At 42.0% G+C, this 23,044-nt stretch overlaps 1 long non-coding RNA gene and 1 pseudogene across 1 annotated transcript; one reads left to right on the top strand and one right to left on the bottom strand.

Moving 5' to 3' along the window:
* The first annotated feature begins 13,091 nt into the window (after positions 1–13,091).
* Positions 13,092–13,723, top strand: LOC134222384 (uncharacterized; annotated as a pseudogene).
* Positions 13,724–20,880: 7,157 nt separating this feature from the next.
* Positions 20,881–22,200, bottom strand: LOC134227657 (uncharacterized). The gene is made up of 3 exons (XR_009983715.1): positions 22,008–22,200; positions 21,660–21,951; positions 20,881–21,599 (listed from the first exon to the last, which is right to left on the bottom strand). It is a non-coding gene; the product is annotated as an uncharacterized LOC134227657 (long non-coding RNA).
* Between the last annotated feature and the right edge of the window lie 844 nt (positions 22,201–23,044).

The following is a 23,044-nucleotide window of genomic DNA, read 5'->3' as shown; positions in this document are numbered from 1 at the left end:
CAGTCAACTCCACCTCTTCGATCGATTCGCCGTAGACCTCCAGCGTAATATCGTCAGCGAAGCCGACGATTACCACGCCCACCGGGAACTTCAACCTCAAGACACCGTCGTACATGACGTTCCATAACACCGAACCCAGTATGGAACCTTGCGGAACCCCTGAGGTTATGTCAACACACTTCCGACCCGCCTCCGTGTCGTATACCAGTACTCGATTCTGGAAGTAGCTTCCGAGAATCTTGTACAGGTACTGGAATTCCAAGACGCAGGAGCGCATCTGCAATAACCGCCCAACTGGCACTATTGAAAGCATTCCTCACGTCGAGAGTCACTACTGCACAATAGCGAACTCCCTCCTCTTACGCTGGATAGCTATCTCCGCGGATTTGGTAACCGACAAGATAGCGTCTACGGTCGACTTACCCTTTCGGAAGCCAAACTGGTTACTCGATAGACCATCCGCACCCTCCGTGCGTATCAACAACCTGTTGAGGATGATCTTCTCGAGCACCTTCCCCGCCATATCAAGCAGGCATATTGGTCTATATGCCGACGGATTCAGCATTCATTCCCCCATTCAGCAACTGTCTGACACAGCAGTTGCTGGGCTGCATCACAGTGGTTCAGGTTTAGCTGCGTTACCTGCACTGTGATTTTGCAACACGCTTAAACGCCGGGCACTTCTGAGACCCCCATGGGTGCTTGCTGTTCGCAGCTTTACTGGAACAGATCAAACAGTTGGGAGGGTTCGTGCAGCATTGTGCCTTATGTCCCTCCAATCCGCAGTGTCTGTCAGGGCCTTTGCAGTCCCATTGCTTGTGCCCCGGTTCCAGGCACTTGAAGCAAACTTCCGGTTGCTCGTATATGCCCACAGGGCATACCGACCACCCCACCTTGACGCTCCCTAACTTGACTACCTTGGAGGCGTCAGCTGCAGGTAGCCGAACCAATGCTACCTGTGTCCCTGCTGGACCTTTCCGTAGCCGAACGGCTGCGGTGGACGCCTCCACTTCACACTGTCGCCGCAGTGCCGTGACGAGCTCTTCGACTTCGGTGATCTCGTCCAGGTCTTTAACCCTTAGATTCACCTCCGTCGTGAGTGTGCCCCTCACCTTGACCGTCTCGCCTAGAACTTCCTCCGCCAACTTCTTGTAGGCGGCGCCCTTTTTGCGAGACGCCCCGCTTTAGCTCGAGGATCATCTCGCCCGTCCGGGTACGTCTTATTCGACGTACGTCGGCGCCGAGTTCACCGAGCTTGACGTCACTCCTCATCGCCTTCAAGACGTCCGAGTACTTAGCTTCGTCCGTTTTGATGACTAGGGCATCGCCCCTGGAGCGATTGGCGCCTACCCTAGACTTTCTGCTACCCTCATTCGCCTGGGCCTTCTTTTCGGCCCTTGACGTCTTCGGTTTCCTCTTGTTCTTGACCAGGGTCCAGGAGGCGTCATCCCTCTCTATTCCCCTGGTCTGGGGCGGCTGAGAGCTCTCAGCCTGCCGTAACCCCTTTACCACCGTCTTTCCTGGGTAGACGGATCTTTCCAGGTCCTTCCTCCCCCGGTTTTGGAGGTACCTGGCCGGGGCTTACCCTTGTTCGGGGTAGTAACCCTCCGCGTTTTGGAGCGGCCCCAGGGAGCTCATCCCCTGGATACTGTCTACCCCGTTTTTGTGTCTGCTCCGTTGGAGCAGTCACCCCGACGTGCCCGCGAATACTTGAGCCTCGGTCTGGGCAGACTTTGGCACCACCGTCTTCGCTGGCACGTCCTCGGTCGATTCGACCTTGCCCAAATCCGCGAATTCTTGGGCCTCAGTCTGGGTAGACCTTGACTCCATGGATTTCACGGGTTCGCACTTGGCCGTCCCGACCGCCTTTTCCAGCTTGGCGTCCAACATCGACTTTCGAAGTTTCTGCAAGCTCCTCTTGAGGTCCTTACTGATATTATGCTTCGATGGTGTATGTGTGTATGTATGTATGTGTGTGTGTGTGCGCAAAACTATGCAAAAATCACCTGTCATAAGACGAGTTTAAACAATCCCATTGAATTCCACCACTTAATTGTATCCTGACAGATACGTATTTCGACCTCAACAGTAAGGCCGTCTTCAGTGTCTTGTACTTGACTCGACTTGAAGAAAATGATCGCAGCTTACACTATTTATACTATGCGTAGGTATAATAATTTATCTAGGTACTTATCTTACTACGGTGCTTATTTCTACTCGCTTGATGCGCCTAATGCTTAGGTATAAACTTGAAGAGCCAGGAGCTACCATTTCCTTGATCTTTATTCAACAATCGCGTTTGTACCTGTCGGTAGATTTCCAAGCTCTCAGCAACATCAAGTTTCCACGGAGAAGAGACATTTCTTAAAATTTTAATGTTTGATGTCGTAATTGAATGATTTTCCTGATATACATGTTCAGCTACCTTAGACCTAAACTCATAATTTAATCCTTATCAGTTTCCCTCTTAGCCTTACTTACTTCTGCAATATGTTCTTTGAACCTTACATCTAACGATCTTTTGTTTGACCTACATATACTTTATCACACTGTGAACAATTAATTTGATAAACCCCGGCCTTATTTAACATTTCTACTCTATCCTTTGTGGAGCCCAACAGTGTCTTCAGTTGATTGCTTCTGCTGGAGAATACTAAATCGATGCCGAATTTCCTCAGTCGATGGCGTAGCTGGTGGGTGATGTGTCGATCATAGGGGACTGATACCCTCTTCAGCGGTTCATCGATCGGTGTCAGTGTTGTCAGTTCGTTTTTCCGTAGGTTCCTCTGCTTCTTGTTGATGATTGCTTGTATTGTTCTTTCCTTGTATCCATTGATCCTCGCTGTTTCCAAGATGTGTTGTAGCTCCTTCGTTTTTCCTTCTTCGCTCAGGGGAATCGTCTGCATCCTGTGGATCATGTGATGAAAAGCTGCCATTTTGTGCTGATACGAATGATTTGTGTATGGGGTGACTCTCATGGTGTTGGTGGGCTTCCTGTAGATTTCGAAGTCTAATGTTGCATTTGTTCCCTTGATAACCAGTAGATCCAAGAAAGGTAATTTACCTTCCTTTTCCTCCTCGTGGGTGAATTTGATGTCTTTATGCACGTTGTTTATCGCTTCCAAAATCCTGGGTAGATCTTTCCGGTTGATGATGCTGAAAATGTCGTCCACGTATCTCCACCACTTCTCAGGTAGTACTCCTTGTTCCTCTAGGTTGTCCTCCAAATTCGCCATGAATAATTCGCACAAAAACGGTGATAGCGGATTTCCATAGGTGCACCCTTCGTTTGTTTGTAGAAGCTTCCACGGAATGTAAAGTAGTTCTCATTCATGCATAATCTTGCAAGCTTGAGATACATCTTTACCTTTCCTCGCCATGTTGTATCCGTCCGTTGTCCTAGTAGCCAATCCTCCAAAAGGTTCAGAGCATCCTTCACTGGAACGCTTGGGAACAATGCCGCTACGTCGAATGATACCATGATGTCCTCTTCTCCGATGTTTCCTGATTCCAATATCCTCTTGGTGAACTCCTGGGTGTTTACAACTGATCTGCTGGGAACGGCTTTGGCATACTCTGGAACTCCTTGACTAACCACTTGGCCAAGTTTTGTGTAGGGGATCCCACTGATGAAACTATTTCTCGCATCTCTGTACCTGGCTTATGTATCTTTGGTAGTCCTTTGATCCTTGGTAACACAGGGTTAGTCATTTTAACGCGGGCTTCTCCGATGATCGTCTTGCATTCCTTTATCGTTTTATCCGTAAGTCGGATTAGTCCGGGTAGTGGGTCCACTCTCAAATGCCTGTATGGTCCTCCGTTGATTTTTGTCGTCATCTGTTCATCGTAGTCCTCTTTGTCCATTATCACCACTGCGTTTCCTTTGTCCGCCTTCATGTAGTAAACCGGTTTCTCCTTTAACTCCTTTAAAATCCTCCTCTCGTCTTTGTTCGATGTCTCATGATGTCCTGCTTTGATGGCGTCTGCTACGATGTTTCTCACACTATTCTGGTCCCGTTGATCAACATTTCGTGAAATCGCTGTCTCAGTATCCACGATTATCTGCTCTAGATCCGCTTTCTGGGTTGTCGCATACCCTAACCCCTTGTTGAGGTGTTTCTTCAAGTCGAGTCAAGTACAAGACACTGAAGACGGCCTTACTGTTGAGGTCGAAATACGTATCTGTCAGGATACAATTAAGTGGTGGAATTCAATGGGATTGTTTAAACTCGTCTTATGACAGGTGAAAACATTCCACTAAAAAGCTCAAAATAATTTTCTTATCAAAATGGCATCCAAGCGGAACGAGCGTAGTACTTTTATAGATTTGAAGAGGAGGATCGCAGGTATTCTTAAGGACGTGGCCTTCCTTAAGAAGTGCCAAAAGGAGAGGCTGACTCCTGTCAGCCATAGGATTAAGATGGGAGCTCACATCCCAAAATCTATCAGTAAGAGGGCGGAATCGGATTTGTTGAAGTTATCAATCAAGGGACACTATGCCAAGCTAGAGAGGTTGAACTTGGAGTGCTACAACCTGCACCTCAAGCTGGCAAAGGAGAACCAAGATTCTTTCGACATATTCCTAAAGAAGGTACAGCGGGCCGAAGAGTGTGAAGCGGACAGGAAGAGGAGACTGCACAAGAAGAAATTGACCATTCTACGAGGGAAATCAGCGACGGAAGGTAGAACGACTAACCCCACAGTACAAATGATCGAGGGATTCGTTGTTAACCGTTCGACACAGCAGTTTACGGAGGAACAATTAGCACACCTCAACAAGGGGTTAGGGTATGCGACAACCCAGAAAGCGGATCTAGAGCAGATAATCGTGGATACTGAGACAGCGATTTCACGAAATGTTGATCAACGGGACCAGAATAGTGTGAGAAACATCGTAGCAGACGCCATCAAAGCAGGACATCATGAGACATCGAACAAAGACGAGAGGAGGATTTTAAAGGAGTTAAAGGAGAAACCGGTTTACTACATGAAGGCGGACAAAGGAAACGCAGTGGTGATAATGGACAAAGAGGACTACGATGAACAGATGACGACAAAAATCAACGGAGGACCATACAGGCATTTGAGAGTGGACCCACTACCCGGACTAATCCGACTTACGGATAAAACGATAAAGGAATGCAAGACGATCATCGGAGAAGCCCGCGTTAAAATGACTAACCCTGTGTTACCAAGGATCAAAGGACTACCAAAGATACATAAGCCAGGTACAGAGATGCGAGAAATAGTTTCATCAGTGGGATCCCCTACACAAAACTTGGCCAAGTGGTTAGTCAAGGAGTTCCAGAGTATGCCGAAGCCGTTCCCCAGCAGATCAGTTGTAAACACCCAGGAGTTCACCAAGAGGATATTGGAATCAGGAAACATCGGAGAAGAGGACATCATGGTATCATTCGACGTAGCGGCATTGTTCCCAAGCGTTCCAGTGAAGGATGCTCTGAACCTTTTGGAGGATTGGCTACTAGGACAACGGACGGATACAACATGGCGAGGAAAGGTAAAGATGTATCTCAAGCTTGCAAGATTATGCATGAATGAGAACTACTTTACATTCCGTGGAAGCTTCTACAAACAAACGAAGGGTGCACCTATGGAAATCCGCTATCACCGTTTTGTGCGAATTATTCATGGCGAATTTGGAGGACAACCTAGAGGAACAAGGAGTACTACCCGAGAAGTGGTGGAGATACGTGGACGACATTTTCAGCATCATCAACCGGAAAGATCTACCCAGGATTTTGGAAGCGATAAACAACGTGCATAAAGACATCAAATTCACCCACGAGGAGGAAAAGGAAGGTAAATTACCTTTCTTGGATCTACTGGTTATCAAGGGAACAAATGCAACATTAGACTTCGAAATCTACAGGAAGCCCACCAACACCATGAGAGTCATCCCATACACATCAAATCATTCGTATCAGCACAAAATGGCAGCTTTTCATCACATGATCCACAGGATGCAGACGATTCCCTGAACGAAGAAGGAAAAACGAAGGAGCTACAACACATCTTGGAAACAGCTAGGATCAATGGATACAAGGAAAGAACAATACAAGCAATCATCAACAAGAAGCAGAGGAACCTACGGAAAACGAACTGACAACACTGACACCGATCGAAGAACCGCTGAAGAGGGTATCAGTCCCCTATGATCGACACATCACCCACCAGCTACGCCATCGACTGAGGAAATTCGGCATCGATTTAGTATTCTCCAGCAGAAGCAATCAACTGAAGACACTGTTGGGCTCCACAAAGGATAGAGTAGAAATGCTAAATAAGGCCGGGGTTTATCAAATTAATTGTTCACAGTGTGATAAAGTATATGTAGGTCAAACAAAAAGATCGTTAGATGTAAGGTTCAAAGAACATATTGCAGAAGTAAGTAAGGCTAAGAGGGAAACTGATAAGGGATTAAATTATGAGTTTAGGTCTAAGGTAGCTGAACATGTATATCAGGAAAATCATTCAATTACGACATCAAACATTAAAATTTTAAGAAATGTCTCTTCTCCGTGGAAACTTGATGTTGCTGAGAGCTTGGAAATCTACCGACAGGTACAAACGCGATTGTTGAATAAAGATCAAGGAAATGGTAGCTCCTGGCTCTTCAAGTTTATACCTAAGCATTAGGCGCATCAAGCGAGTAGAAATAAGCACCGTAGTAAGATAAGTACCTAGATAAATTATTATACCTACGCATAGTATAAATAGTGTAAGCTGCGATCATTTTCTTCAAGTCGAGTCAAGTACAAGACACTGAAGACGGCCTTACTGTTGAGGTCGAAATACGTATCTGTCAGGATACAATTAAGTGGTGGAATTCAATGGGATTGTTTAAACTCGTCTTATGACAGGTGAAAACATTCCACTAAAAAGCTCAAAATAATTTTCTTATCAAAATATGCAAAAATGTCACTCATTTTTCAGGCACTTATCCTTTACCGATTTGCTTACAACAAGTTGCATTCGACGCATAGTGCTGTCCCATTGTTTCCTATTGAAAATTGGCCGGATCGGACTATGGGCTCAGAAGTTATGGCCAAAATACTATTTTTTACTGCACGAGAAAGGCATCATCACCGCTAGGTGGTTTAATCTGGGTTTTTATCCGACTTTTCGGTTACATATATTGTACCTTTATCAAGGAGTTAACTAAGTCCGGTTTTATTGTTACATTGTCTTAGCATTTCCTAATAACTTAGTTAACTTAGCGACTTAGAATTCCTCTGATAATTTCTACGGGAATTCCTCCGGAAATTACTCTGGGAATTCCTCTTCTGAGGTGTATCTCCCGGAGGAGTTCCCGAAGGAACTGCCGGAGGAGCTCCCGTAAGAACTCTCGAAAGAATTTCAGGAGGAACTCCTAGAAGAATTCCTAGAGGTCCTCCCGGAGGAACTCCCACAGAAACTTCGGAAGAACTTCAGGAAGAATTTCCATTTAAATTTCTGAAGAAAGCCTAAATGATTTTCTAAAAAAAGCCTGAATGAGTTCCTGGCAGAGCTACTGGTGGAATTCCCGAAGGAGCTCTCGGAGAAATTCTCGTAGGAACTTCCGGAGCAAGTTCAGAAGAAACTCCCGGGAGAATTTTCAAAGGAACCCCCGGAGGAAATGCCAGTGAAACTATCAGAAGAATCCTCGGAAAAAATCGTGGAAAATTCATCTTATAGACAAATCTCGTCTAGCTGAAACCTTTGAAGGGGTATATAGCTGGACCATCGTCATCGTCAGAGGACATCTCGGAGAATTCCCTGAGAAGCTCCCAGAGAAATTCTCGGAGGAGCTTCTGGGTGAATATCTATATAAATTCCTGAAGAAAACTAAATGAATTCCAGAAAGAAAGCCTGAATGAATTCCCAGAGGAAATTCTGGAGAATTTCCGGAAGAATTTTCAGAGGAACCTCCGTAGGAACTGCCGATGAAACTACCAAAATAATTCTCGGAGGAAATCCTGGAGGAACTGCCGATGGAACTCCTGGAGGTATTTTTGGAGAAACTCCTGGAGGATCTCCCAGTGGAAATCTTGATGTTTTCACCGGAATTCTGTCAGGATTACTTTGGGAATTAATCTAGGAACTCTTCCGAAAATTTCATTTTCGGTATAATTTCTGTATAAATGTTCGGTGAAATTCCAGGAAAAATTCTTTGAAATTTTCACAAGAAATTATTTGAAACTTTCAGGGAAAATTTTATGGAATTTACACCAGAAATTCGAAGATTTTTTCGAAATTCTCAGGAATGTTTACTGGCAGTTGTGCGGAATTTCCAAGGAATAGTCTTAGGAACTTCACGGTGCAATTTATCAGAATTTTTTATGAGAAACAGCACGAAGAATTATCGGAAGAATTTCCTGCAGAACTTATAAAGGATCTCGTGTAAGATTTCTTGGAGTAAATAATGGTTAAATTTTTGGATTAATTCCCGGCGAAATTAATGGTGAAATTCCTGAAGACATTGTCGGAGAAGTTGCTGGAGGCATTCTTAAAGAATTCCTAATAGAACTTCGGATAGAATGACTGGAGCAATTGTCGAAGGAATTCCTGGAGGAAGCTTGCATATTGTTTTTTTCTCCTTTTTGATAATAAATATTATTTCAGAGGATTTGTTTAGAAATTCAAATATCATTATTGTAGATCCAGTTGAAAACCGAACTGAGCTCTCGCGACAATCGCATTTCTCTTTACTGTTTAATAAACGCACATCGCGAACGTTGCATTGTGGGCATGAATGCGTCACGTTTATTAGCGTTGCGTTCTAGTACAAAACGCTGACTTCAACGCCCAGCGCAACGTGCTATTGTGATCCAGCCTTTACTGATGGTTGTGGATTTCGTTTCAAAATTTTTGGAACTTAGAAGGAAATAGTACCAAGCACTAATATTCATGTGTTTTCATAAAACCACTATAAAACTACGAATTAGAAGACCCAAAAGTTGCCCCCGCCCCTGCTCGAAATCCTGGCTACGCCCATCGGCATTGAAGCAATGCTTCCAATGGGTTGTACCGATCAACTTCCCAAAGAGATTGCCAAATCTATACAAAACACTTCCTTTTTTTGTTGCACTTTCAGCGACTTCTATGGTATATATATGCATCTATGGTATATATATTTCATGTACTGGAACTTGTATAGCCATTTATAATTCCGCACCATGATAACACAAAAATAACACGATATGAAAGCCTATTTCGATGAGTTTGAGGTTATGTTTTTAATTTTTAAGGTGTCCCCAAGTAACCACCAAGCATTAATTAATGCATGTAATCAATCACAGATCAGCATGTTAAATGCTAACTGCATTAGATCAGTTTTACCGATGTAAAGATGCATTTATTCATCGCCTGTCAAGCAACGATACACTAGTTCAGCGTTACGAATGCAGAAATGCATTACTTATGTTTTATTTCAACATGTCAAAGTAATGAAGCATTATTTCCAATCGTAAAAGGGCCTTTTTCCACTTTAAGTCAACTTTAATGGCTGTATTATTTGCAAGCATATATAGCTCCATGGTTACTTGGGTCAGTTCTACCCCCATAGAGTGTTCAGTTTGCCCCAACAGGTGAACATATTTAAAAACTGTTGGAAATATTGTAAAAATCAAGGAAACTTGTCACAAATGCATGCCAGAGCACTGTAAATAACAGAATGTTGCTATGGGATGACCAATAATTGAGAAATCATCTTCTATGGTAAAGTAAAGCTTATTTTATGGAAAGTGAAACTTATAATTTTTAATCATTTGGAAGACATTCTAACTTTTTTGTCAAATTTATGCGCTATGAAAATAAAACAATGGCTTCTACGCTATAAATTAGTTGTTTATGAAAGGATTATAGAGTTCGCTGCATTGAAAGTAGAAAATTGATTGAATTAACAAGAATATTGGGGGTGTCTAATCTGCCCCGGGTGTTCATAATGCACTCTGGTCCCCTACCCTGATAAAATAGAAAAAAATACGGAGGGGCGTGCTTTTAAAGAAGGAATCATATCCTCCTTCAACTTAGACCGGGCAGATGCGAGCCTTCAAAGAATAAAACATGTCCTCCTTTACCTCAAGCAGGTGCCTGTGTAAAACTAAGAAATGACTGAATTCTGCCTTTTGAAATTCCGCCTTTCGTATTTCCGCCTTTTGTAATTACGCCTTATGATATATTCCGCATTTTGTTACACGTATAAGAACGTCTGCCTTTCGAGATTCTGGCTTTTGTGATTCCGCCTTTCGTGTTTCCGCCTTTTGTTAGAGTCCCTAAGAATACACTTGAAAATGTAAATTTTTGCAGCATGTGCAAAATTATTATAAGATTTGAAGTTTATAAATAAGGTTTTGACACAAAAATAATTAAAATACAGGTTTAAAATACATCAAAATCAAAAGATCTACATATTTTAATTGAATATTGTGCACACATGTTTGTACTGATACAAATCTGAATTTAACAAACAAATATTTTTTTACAAAACCAGTCTCTATGGGGCAACATGGGCATACCTGCACAGAGCAAGATATCAGACCTGAATATGCGAACAAGTTCAAATTTCAGTTGCCAAATACAAAAATATTATCATCTATGTAAGATTCATTACGAAAAAATTACAACACCGCATTACTGCGATTGAAACAGAAAAAAATGACTATTGATCAATTGAAATATGGCTATTCAAACGGTGAATAGTGGCAAATCGGTTTGATCCGCTGTTGTGCGGTTTATTATTTTTATTTGGTATGGAATATACAACAGCGTACGAATATCATATCCTTCCATATTACCACACTTTTCTCTCCTAAAAACACGTTTTGGATGGGCGGCCTATACTGCCCCAAATGGTGGCTCATATTGCCCCGTATAGTCGGGAACACACATTAAAATCAATACATTTTCAAAATGCATTCCAACAATTTCCAAACGCATTTTCACCATTCATCGACGTAATATGAAAGGTAACACTCCCTAGTATAAGTCAACTACATTTGAATGATGATTTGTTGAGCTTTTCAGCGCTTTTCGGAACGATTTCCTTGGGTGGCCCATATTGCCCCGATCACTCCTATATCAAATGGCAAAAACAATAAACTACCGTAGATAGACGCTGCAGCAACGAAAAAGTCTTTGATAACAAAAATTAAAATTAAACCTTTTTTCTAATTATTCTACAGTTCGTTATTCATCATCTTACCTTATGTGTTATCTGTGCCCTCATCCGCAACTCAGGCGATTCCTCCTCGGACCACTACGATTACCAGATGGTCTTCCTTCAGTCCCTCCTGAGGTTGAGGTTGTGACATGTTCGTTTCAACAATTCTGTCGAAAAATCGCATGGCGGGAATGAGTAGAGCACACCGGTTGCTTCCGTTTCCTTATTGAGTAAGGATATAACGCCGGCCGCTTCTTTCTGCTTCTGGTAGGACACGAGATTACGCAGTGGACGCGTCTGAACGCTGACATCATCCGACGATGCTACCGATGACGTCGATCCCGGCATGCCGAGGAAGATTGCGTGCGACGATGACGTCGATATGCGCTACTGCACATCTTCCAACTTGGGTTGATCGAGGCGTAGTAGCAGAGTAATACGAAAGTGGTGTTTACCTTCCTCGTCCTTCATCAGGCTGTCCACTATTTCGTTGTTTCCGTCCGTTAGGATTCACCATCGGCTCCTGATCGACGCCATTCATCATTGTCCCCGTGGTGCGGTGGGCCATCACTATGAAAATTGCCACGGAAACCACCACGCCCGCGGAATCCTCCTCTGCCGCGGAACGGTCTTCCACCATAGCCGTACAATGAATTTTCCTCGTATGATGCACCACCTTCCGGATATTCGTAGTCGGGGGCGCGACGATACTCACCCCCTTCCTCAAAACCTCCACTGCGCTTTGAGAACGATGGTGTTGTTCCGTTATCAGCAAAATCGATACGAATACGACGATCCGGTGCCCCTAACGGGAATCCACGCATTTCCTTCACAGCAGCCGTAGCAGCATCAATAGAATCGTACAGAATGTAGGCCTGGGTGTCCCCTTTGTTATATTCGATCTTTTTGGCACCAAAACGGTCGAACTCACGCTCCAACTGAGTAACGAAACGAACAAACAACAAACGAACCGAAACGACGTCACAAGGTGAGGGAAAAACAAACAAACTGTCAAACCGTCAAGAGGGGTAAGTCAGCGCTCGTAAAATATTTATGTAATTCGTCACCCACGAGGGGTATTTTCTTCAAAATGAAGAAGAAGACATGGTGCCCGATTTTCTGATGGCTTTGTACCGGACCTTTCGGTCTATGTATTCGTCAATGCTTGTACCATGGTACAAGAGGACAAGAAAATTATTCCAAGACTGTCTTTGATAAAGACAATATTTATTATCAATTCAGTGCAAATCCCAATTATAGCCGCTAACGAAGTTGGATTTTTCTCACAATCCATACGTTAAACCTAACTTCGGAAGTAGTGCGCTATTTTCATTTGGTGATTTGCTATACAGCGCACCACTTCCGAAATTAGGTTTAACCATTGACGAATACATAGACGGAGGGGTGGCCATTTTTCCGGGCACCACTATATACCCCTGGGGAGTGACGGATTACAATTATTACAATCACTCGACCATTGAGAAGCCCCTCAATTCGAACCACGTCAGTTTGACAACAGTTGTCATTTTCATTTTTGTTTACCTCTGATATGTTTTTGGCTACGATCAGAGTCTATTGCATCATGACATCATCTGTGAAGACAGTTCAATGTTTTTCCCTCGCGTGTCGCACAACTTTTTCGGTTGATTTTATTCATTTTATTTAAACAAAGTGTTTGCTTGTCGTGAGCGTTGTTGATGTTTTGACCATTTATCTGCTACTCGGAAGAAAGAGTACGGACCCCGAGTCCGACGGCTCCCGGCCCGGATCGTCTCTGTCACTACGTAATATCGCCGGCAATGAGGGTGCCGCCGCTAGCTACCCCCAAGAGCAAAGTCCCAGGTACCGAGGTGTGCATCGAAGTATTATGTTAATATCTGCATCGAGCACAAAACCTATCAAACGAGCCTCCAGTGGCAGTGTAACCTAACGTGTCGGACCGACAGCAGCAGTGACCGCTGCCTGGTGGCGGTGGCAACAACGCGATGCATCGGCAGCCATTGGGCCCGGTCCCACGGCGGTTGACAACTCCGGCAGTAATAATCACAGCTCGAAGGCCAGCAGTGGAATCTCGGAACGGATGTCAGTTAGCAGTAATTTCAAACGACAGAAGAAGGAGAACACTGCCAGATTAGCCGCACAAAACCAGAGGCCGGCGTCGAGCATAACCAAACCGCTCCAAACCATTCACATCGGCAGATAATTCATCGATCTCCAGCCCGGCGAAACCGCGTAGCACCAGTTCGACCCCGGCAATGGCAACCGGACGGTTGGGCCCAGTGCCGGCGGCATGATGCCAAGGCGGTCCACGACGCTGTACGAGAAGACGTCCTCGACGGAAAAGACAAATGCCATCACGGATAACACCATGGTGAATCTCAATAGTCTTACACCAGCCGTTAATTATTCCAGACACCCGGTTGCATTTCCCAGGAATATTCCATCGCGATCGATTTCCCACTCGGGTCAATCCAGATCCCGTAACAGTACGACATATGCCATTGCCGGAACCAACGTAGGCGACTCACCAACGTAATCGGCAAAACTTTCCTGCAAAGACTTACTACCAACTCCAACAGTAAACGCATCGATTCTGAATGTCCTGCACCAACAGGAACGAAGTAAATTTGTTGTTTTGCGTGTGCAATTTATCGGAAAGCACGAAAAGGAACCGCTGGCAGTTAGGTTTATTGATATTGGAAGGAATTTAGAAACGCTCAGGAATTGTACAGAGAAAAAAAACTATCTCGTTTTAAAGAATAATCCCGAATGAATTTCCCAGGATTCCTGAAAGAATCCTCCGGCTTGAAATGGTTGAATGATTGGTTGCTTGATTGGTTGATTGGTAAGTCGGCTGGTTAGTTGTTTTGTTGGTTGCTTGAATGGTGGATTAGTTGATTGCTTGGTACATTGTTTGCTTGGTTTATTGGTAGCTAGCTTGAATGGTTGGTTGCTTGATTGGTGGGTTGGTTGATTGATTAGATGCTTATTGGTTGGTTAGTTCATTGGTCTTCTTCTTATTGGCATTACATCCCCACACTGGGACAGAGCCGACTCACAGCTTAGTGTTCATTAAGCACTTCCACAGTTATTAACTGCGAGGTTTCTAAGCCAGGTTACCATTTTAGCATTCGTATATCATGAGGCTAGCACGATGATTCTTTTATGCCCAAAGAAGTCGAGACAATTTCCAATCCGAAAATTACCTAGACCGGCACCGGGAATCAGAACCCAGTCACCCTCAGCATGGTCTTGCTTTGTAGCCGCGCGTCTTACCGCACTTTTGACTAAGGAGGCCCACTAGTTCATTGGTAGCTTGCTTAAATGGTTTATTGGTTGGTTGATTGATTGGTTTGTTGCTTGATTGATTGGAAGTGGGCTTGAATAGTAGGTTGCTCGATTGGTTAGCTGGTTACTTGATTCGTTAGTTATTTGATTGATTGGTTGCTTTGTTGGTTGAATGGTTAGTTGCTTGATTGGTTAATTCGTTGCTCTAACGTCCTCTAACGGATCCTCAAAAAGCGGATTAGTCTGGTCGCGTTATCCATATCACCCAGTGTTTCTGAACAGAGAGGGGCTCGTTCCTTTTCTCAACTAACATTTTTTATTAATAATAAATTGATATATGGATAATAAACTTGTTTATGGAAATAAATATATAAATATGAATCTTTTTGTTCTGAATAAATAAATAAATGTGTAATAAATTACCGTAATGATTACGAATACATACCTATTTTAAGATCACTTCAAAACGAACTTTTGTTGAGAGGCCCGACGATCCATATTGTTATACATCAATCGACTTGATGCTTGATTGCTTGGTAGATTGGTAGCTTGTTTGACTGGTTGGTTACTTGATTGGTTGGTTGATTATTTGGTTGGCTGCTGCTTGATTTGTTAGTTGGTAGTATGGTATGATTGATTGGTTGGTTGCTTGACAGGTTGATTGATTGGTTAGTCGGCTGGTTAGTTGGCTGGTTGATTAGTTAATAAGCTGATTGGTAGCTTGCTGGAATGGTTGGTTGCTTGATTCGTTGGTTATTTGGTTGGTTGGTTGCAGCTTGATTTGTTAGTTGGAAGAATGGTTGATTGGTTGGTTGCTTGATTATTAGTTGGTTGCCAATCCAACCAACCAATCAGGTTATATGATTGATTGGTTGCTTGACTGGTTGATTGATTGGTTGGTCGGCTGGTTAGTTGATACTGTTTTGTTCAACCGTCTAAGACGAGTTTTATTACCATTATTTTGATATCTTTGCAGATACGTATTTCGACCACAACTGTGTGGTCGTATTCAGTGTCTCGTACTCGACTGTTTTGTTGCTTGCTTGATTAGTTCGTTGGTTGAATAATTGATTGGTTGGTTGGTAGATTGCTTGATTGATTGGTTGGTTATTTGGTTGTTCGGTTGATTGGTTGCTGCTTGATTTGTTAGGTGGTAGAATGGTTGTTTGGTTGGTTGGTTGCTTGATTGTTGATTGGTTCTCAATCTTACAAACTAATAAGGTTATTTGGTTCATTGGTTGCTTGACTGGTTGATTGATTAGTTGCTTGATTGGTTGGTCGGCTGGTTAGTTCATATGTTGTTTTGTTGGTTGTTTCAATGGTTGCTTGGTTGATTATTAGTTGGTTGGTTGCTTGATTGTTTGGTAGATTGGTAGCTTGCCTGAATGGCTGATTGCTGGATTAGTTGATTGTTTGCTTTACTGGTTGATTGAATGGTTGGTCGGCTGGCTAGTTGATTAGTTGTTTTGTTGGTTGCTTGAATGGTTGATTGGTTGGTTGCTTATTTGGTTGATTAGCTTGTTGGTTGCTTGATTTGTTAGTTGATTGATTGGTTGCTTATTTGGTTGCTTGATTGGTTGGTTGGTTGCTTGATTTGTTAGTTGGTTGAATTGTTATTTGCTTAATTGGTTAATTAGTTGCCTAATTGATTGATTAGTAGGTTATTTGGTTGATTGGTTGCTTGATTGATTGATTGATTGGTTGGTCGGCTGGTTAGTTGATTAGTTGGTTTGTTGGATGCTTGAATGGTTGATTGGATGGTTGCTTATTTGGTTGATTAGCTTGTTGGTTGATTGGTTGATTAGTTAGTTGTTTGATTGGTAGCTTGCTTGATTGGTTGGTTGCTGGATTAGTTAATTGATTGATGGTTGGTTACTTGTTTGGTTGATTGGTTGCTTTACTTGATTGATTGGTTGTGGTTATTTAGTTGATTGGTTGCTTGATTGGTTGGTTGGTTGGTTTGCTTGATTAGTTGGTTGGTTGCTTGATTGCTTGGTTGATTATTTGGTTGATTGCTGTTTGATTTGTTAGTTGGTAGTATGGTTGATTGGTTGGTTGCTTGACAGGTTGATTGATTGGGTAGTAGGCTGGTTAGTTGATTAGTTGTTTTGTTGGCTGCTTGGTTGATTGGTTAATAAGTTGATTGCTGGATTGGTTGGTTATTTAGTTGATTGGTTGTTTGATTGGTGATTCGTTGGTTGCTTGATTGTTGGTTGGTTGCTTGACTGGTTGATTGATTGGTTGCTTGATTGGTTAGTTGTTTTGTTGGTTGATGGGTTGATTGGTTATTAAGTTGATTGGTAGCTTGCTTGAATGGTTGGTTGTTTGATTAGTTAGTTGATTGATTCGTTGGTTATTTGGTTAGTTGGTTGCTGCTTGATTTGTTAGTTGGAAGAATGGTTGATTGGTTGGTTGCTTTTTTATTGATTCCTTGATTGGTTGATAATTTGGTTGATTGGTTGCTTGACTGGTTGATTGATTGGTTGGTCGGCTCGTTAGTTCATATGTTGTTTTGTTGGTTGCTTCAATGGTTGCTTGGTTGGTTGATTAGTTGATTCGTTGTTGATTGGTAGCTTGCTTGAATGGCTGATAGCTGGATTAGTTGGTTGGTAGAATTGGTTGGTTATTTGGTTGATGGGTTTGCTTTACCGTTTGATTGAATGGTTGGTCGGCTGATTGGTTGATTGGTTGTTTGTTGGTTTGTTGATTCGTTGATTGCTTGGTTGGTTGGTTGGTTGTTGCTTGATTTGTTAGTTGGTAGAACTGTTGATTAGTTGGTTCCTTGATAGTTGGCTGGTTGCTTCATTGTTTGTTGGTTGCTTGGTTGGTTATTTAGTTGATTGGTTGCTTGATTGGATAATCCAGCAATCAGCCATTCAAGCAAGCCACCAATCAATCAAGCAAACGACTCAACTAATCAACCAACCAAGCAAACCCACAAAACAACATATCAACTAACCAGCCGACGAGCCAATCAACCAAGCAAACCAAATTACCAAACCAATCAATCAATCAACCAACAATCAAGCAACCAACCAATCAACTATTCTACCATCTAACAAATCAAGCAGCAATCAACCAACCCATCAACCAAATAACTAACCAATCAATCAACTAACCATTCAAGCAAGCTATCAATCAACTTATTAACCAATCAACCAAGCAACCAACCAAACAACTAATCAACTAACCAGCCGACTAACCAATCAAGCAATTAACCAATCAACCAGTAAAGCAACCAACCAACAATAAAGCAACCAACAATTCAAGCAAGCTACCAATCAACCAAGCAATCAAGCAACCAACCAGCTAATCAACCAATCAAGCAACCAACCAATAACCAATCAAACAACCAATCAAATAAATAACCAACCAATCAACTAACCAACCAATCTAGCAATCAACTTATTAATCAATCAACCAAGCAGCCAACAAAAACAACTAATCAACTAACCAGATTACTAACCAATCAATCAACCCATTGCAACCAACCAATCAACCATACTACCAACTAACAAATCAAGCAGCAATCAACCAAATAATCAACCAAGCAATCAAGCAACCAACCAACCAACCAATCAAGCAACCAACCAATTAAGCAAGCAATACCAATCAACCAACTAACTAATCAACCAATCAACCAACCAGCTAATCAACCAAATAAGCAACCAACCAATCAACCATTCTACCAACTAACAAATCAAGCAGCAACCAATCAACCGATCAACCAAATAACCAACCAATCAATCAACCAACCAATCAACCAATCAATTATCCAACCTACGAACTAATCAAGCAAGCAACAAAACAATCGAGTCAAGTACGAGACACTGAATACGACCACACAGCTGTGGTCGAAATACGTATCTGCAAAGATATCAAAATAATTGGTGGAATTAAATGGAGAGTCCTAAACTCGTCTTGAACGGTTGAATAAAACAGTATCAACTAACCAGCCGACCAACCAATCAATCAACCAGGCAACCAACCAATCAATCAAATAACCTGATTGGTTGGTTGGATTGGCAACCAACCAACAATCAATTGGTTGATTAGTTGTTTTTTTTTGGTTTCTTGATTGGTTGATTAGTTGATTGATTGATTGATTGGTTGAATATGCTTGATTAGTTAGTTGGTAGAACTGTTAATTAGTTGGTTCCTTGATAGTTGGCTGGTTGCTTAATTGGTTGGTTGATTGCTTCTTTGTTTGTTGGTTGCTTGGTTGTTTATTTAGTTGATTGGTTGCTTGATTGGCTAATCCAGCAATCAGCAATTCAAGCAAGCTACCAATCAATCAAGCAACGAATCAACTAATCAACCAACCAAGCAACCATTGAAGCAACGAACAAAACAACATATCAATAACCAGCCGACCAGCCAATCAAGCAACCAAATAATCAACCAGTCTAGCAACCAATCAACCAAATTACCAACCAATCAATCAATCAACCAACAATGAAGCAACCATCCAATCAACCATTCTACCAACTAACAAATCAAGCAGCAACCAACCAACCCATCAACCAAATAACTAACCAAGCAAGCAACCTAGCAATCAACTTATTAACCAATCAACCAAGAAACTAACAAAACAACTAATCAACTAACCAGCCGACCAACAATCAATCAACCAGTCAAGCAACCAACCAACTATAAACCATTCAACAGTTCTACCAACTAACAAATCAAGCAGCAACCAAACAATCAATCAATCATTCTATCAACTAACAAATCAAGCAACCAACCAACTAATCTACCAATCAAGCAATCAACAAAACAACTAATCAACCCATCAAGCAACCGACCAACAATCAACCAACCAACTAATCAACCAATCAACTAATCAATCAACCAATCAACTGAATAATTAACTAATCAACGATTCCAACAACCAACCAATCAAGCAAGCCACCAATCAAGCAACCAATCAACCAACAAAACAACTAATCAACAAACCAGCCGACCAACCAATCAAGCAAGCAATCAACCAACCAATCAATTATTCTACCATCTAACAAATCAAGCAGCAATCAATCAAATAACCAACCATTCAAGCAAACTACCAATCAACCAAGCAATCAAGCAACCCACCATTCAAGCAAGCTACCAATCAACCAAGCAATCATTCAACCAACCAACTAATCAACCATTCAAGCAACCAACAAAACAACATATAAACTAACGAGCCGACCAACCAATCAATCAATCAGTCAAGCAACCAATCAACCAAATTACCAACCAATCAAGTAATCAATAAACAAAAAAGAAACCAACCAATCAACCATTCTTCCAACTAACAAATCAAGCAGCAACCAACTAACCAAATAACCAACTTATCAATCAACTAACTAATCAAACAACCAACCATTCAAGCAAGCTACCAATTAACTAATTAACCAATCAACCAAGCAACCAACAAAACAATTAATCAACTAACCAGCCGACTAACCAATCAAGCAACCAACCAATCAACCAGTTAAGCAACCAAGCAACAATCAAGCAACCAACAATTAATGCAAGCTACCAATCAACCAAGCAATCAAGCAACCAACCAGCGAATCAACCAACCATTCTACAAACTAACAAATCGAGCAGCAACCCATAAACCAAATTACTAATCAACCAAACGACCATCCATTCAAGCATGCTACCAATCAACCAACCAACCAATAATCAAGCAACCAACCAACTAATCAATCAATCAAGCAAACAACCAATTAGCCATCCAAGCAACCAACAAAAACAACTAATCAACTAACCAGCCGACCAACTAATCAAGAAACCAATCAACCAACCAGTCAAGCAACCTATCAATCAAATAACCAACCAATTAACCAAATAACAAAACAACTAATCAACTAACCAGCCGACCAACAATCAATCAACCAGTCAGGCAACCAACCAACTATCAACCATTCAACAGTTCTACCAACTAACAAATCAAGCAGCAATCAACCAATCAATCAATCATTCTACCAACTAACAAATCAAGCAACCAACCAACTAATCTACCACTGCTCTTCGAGAACGATGGTGTTGTTCCGTTATCAGCAAAATCGATACGAATACGACGATCCGGTGCCCCTAACAGGAACCCATGGAACACAAAAAAAAAATTGTTGGTAACAATGAAAGAATCGTTGGTAAAATTAAGAAAATCAGTTAGTGATTTTCAGTAGAAAGTATAACATTGTTGAAATAACAATTGTAAAAATGTTACTTTGATATGAACTTCAACTAGAGCCAACCTTTTAAAATAACAGTTTTCTCTCAAAACAACGTTAATTTAACTTTTTTAAATAACATTTTCTTTTTAAAACTAAATGTGCCTTTTATATTAGAATCAACAATGAAACTTTCGAAATAACAAGATTTGTGCATTTTCAATTTCAATTAAATTCACATCTTTATTTAAAAATAATTATTGCATTTACATGCTCATTGTGTGTCTTGAACAGTACCGAAGTCCAGTGCCATATCCTTGCTGTTCATCATTTCATAACCGCCGTTAACATTATTGCGATAGTTGTGCTGGTGGTGTATCGGTCAGTCTACGTAGCGGTTGTAATCCATGTGATAATTGTGTGCACTAATGTCCATTGCTACTGTCGTCCGGTGGTTGCGTATAACCAATGATGAATATTGTCTATCCGGAATAAATTTATACCGCTTTTTATACCGAAGTTGGATTTTTCTCCAGATACAGGCAACTTTCCCAACTTCGGAAGTAGTGCGCTGGATTCGCCTAAAGATGCGCTAAACAACGCATCAATTAGTTTGACAAATAAAACTTCGGAAGAAAGTTCGGTTCGGAAGTCCGGACTTCCGAATTCTAACTTGGTGCTACGCCGACAATACGTTGGTGGTACCAGCATAATCGTGCTCAATATATTCTGCTTGACTCCTTTCGTTGCTCGCCAGACTCCTACGACGAGGGCCACCTTCCGCAGTGTCCAAGTGTTCTAGCGCTTGATAACTTCACGGATTTACCAGACTGGGAGTACAGTTCCATCCGGCCCTTAAAGTCGAGTTCCTCGAGTAGATGATCCGTTTCCACCCGGTTCTCAAGCTTACGGCAATCGTTCCGTCACACGAGATTCTGTCTCCTGCTGTTTTTTTTTGGTTGCGGAGGTTTGCCTTTTTCATTGACCTGAAAATATGTTATAATCATCAGGATTTTTATATCATTATTAAATCACAAATTACGTACCTGCAGCAGAATAAACATTCCGCAACCTAGCCGACGACGGAACCGCTAGGAATAGTGACAGGGGAAAAGTCGAGCCAGTACCGGACGGCAGTTTATGCGGCCTTCGGTGGATGCATGAAGAATCAGTTTGTTGGATTGTCCTGATGGAGGGACCTATCGTTGGCTGGCGGGGGTGACTGGTCTTCCCTTCCAGTGGCCCGAGATTCCGTCCTCGTTTTCCTGGGGCTTTCCGACTTGACGGTTAGTATCAGTTCCAGCATTTCGCAACCCGATTCGACGAGGGAACAACTACCTATAAGTGATGAACTTATGAATAAATCATCAAAATAAACATCTGACTTTACTTACATTACCGGAGCCGCTATGGTGGTGACAGGGTAAACGTCGACAGTGCTTGATGGCGGCCTTCGGTAGCTGCTCGTGAATCGGTGCATACGCATTTCCTTCACAGCAGCCGTAGCAGCATCAATATAATCGTACAGAATGTAGGCCTGGGTGTCCCGTTTGTTATATTCGATCTTTTGATGGCACCAAAACGGTCGAACTCACGCTCATGTAATGTTTTCGATATGGATTCAAGACAAAATTTTCAAAACGACTTATCTGTTTATGTAAACAAAGATTCAAACGACGATTTGACGAATCGGATAGCTCTCCCACGCGAACTAACACCATCAATCGGTAGCGGAAACCTTCATCTACCTATTGATGGTACTGGTTTACTCGGGAGAGCAAACATATTCGTCAAATCGTCGTTTGAATCTTTGTTTACAAGTAGACAAGTCGTTTTGAAAATGTTGTCTTGGATTAATATTTGTGCACGATGCAAAACCGAAACGACGTCGCAAGGTGAGGCAGAAAGGCAGAAAAACAAACAGACAAACTGTCAAAACGTCAAGAGGGGTAAGTCAGCGCTCGTAAAATATTTATGTATAATGTAATTCGTCACCCACGAGGGGTATTTTCTTCAAAATGAAGAAGAAGACATGGTGCCCGATTTTCTGATGGCTTTGTACCGGACATTTCGGTCTATGTATTCGTCAATGATGGTACGCTGAATATAAGAATATGCATCGAGGGATTTCATTAAGATTTTTGTCAAAGTTGAAATTTACTGGTTCAACCAAAACAACCAGTGCCACCAAACTACCGTCAGACCCACACAGTTGTGGTCGAAATACGTATCTGCAAAGATAACGAAAATTAACTGGTGGAATTAAATGGACAGTATTTAATTCGTCTTAGACGGTTGATTTTTTTTTTATTCTCACAATCAACCAATTCACTCCAAATTTGAAGTTCATTGAAAGATCAGTAGTCACTCTGAAGTTGGATTTTTCGTCATCCATTCCACTCCATAAAAGGGTTCTTCTTGATGTGACTAG

This window comes from Armigeres subalbatus, chromosome 3 (genome assembly GCF_024139115.2).
Source record: "Armigeres subalbatus isolate Guangzhou_Male chromosome 3, GZ_Asu_2, whole genome shotgun sequence".
NCBI classification, from domain to species: Eukaryota; Metazoa; Arthropoda; class Insecta; order Diptera; family Culicidae; genus Armigeres; species Armigeres subalbatus.
The sequence above is the reverse complement of the archived record's forward strand: the minus strand, read 5'-3'. Positions and strand labels throughout refer to the sequence as shown.